Genomic DNA, 1,010 nt, shown 5'->3' on the forward strand with positions numbered 1-1,010 from the left:
TTTGAGCTTATCAAATGCTGTCTGTTATATTAAAGTCAAGTAAATAAATATAACCAAATGAAAGCAGGTTCTTTATTCTACTCGCCTGGATAAAATTACAGCTGGCCCGTAAAAACTGTTTCGTTGAGAGAATTTTCCGTGATGTCACTTTGACGCATATCTCACTTAATTATTCAATTGTTAATCATTGCACAGTTGTTATTATTTTCGACTATTTTTTTTTATTTTATACATTCCCACTAAATCTTTGAAGGTAAAGAATTGAAATAAATCCAAGATAAGAAGTTCAAACAAGTTTTTACAACTCAGCTTATCAATAGACTAATCTGTTTGTTTTTTCAATAGCACTAGTACTTTATCATGAGTCACGCAAACGTTTTCACACGGTAGCGAACTTGACTATATGGCCTCGATGGATCCTTTTTGACATGGATCTTATGCATTCTAACTAATACTTTTGTTATAACGAGTACAGATAGCCACTCAAGCAATGGAAATACAAAATTCGTGAGACGTGAAAGGGATATCTTAAAACACAGACAACAACCATAATTAAATTAAACTAGGTACGTCGCATTAAATTTTACAGTATCACTACCACTAGTAAACACTTGCCTGCTTTGCTGTGCTATATTCATATGCAAAATTTCCAATCACGAAAAAGTTTGTGATATGGTATATTCCAGAATCGGTGTATATTAGGAAGACGTTATTTATGTTTCTTACTTTATGATTAAATATTTCACTCAAGCTTCGGAATAAACACAGTAGACATTTTTAAATTAAACGGAAATCCTTGAAAACGTTCATTAACAGATTCATTCCTAGCTTTGGAATTCTCAATAAGCTAGTCAGTTTGGATCTTCATCTCATTGCTACTTTTTTCATAAAGTTTACCTTGATGAAGATACGATTTTCAGGCCAGTGAAAATACTTGTTACTCAATCACACCCCTAAATTGTGTTACGTGACAATGTGATCAGCAATTAATTTGCCCGAGATACAGACCG

This window comes from Orbicella franksi, chromosome 4 (assembly GCF_964199315.1).
Source record: "Orbicella franksi chromosome 4, jaOrbFran1.1, whole genome shotgun sequence".
Taxonomy (NCBI): Eukaryota; Metazoa; Cnidaria; class Anthozoa; order Scleractinia; family Merulinidae; genus Orbicella; species Orbicella franksi.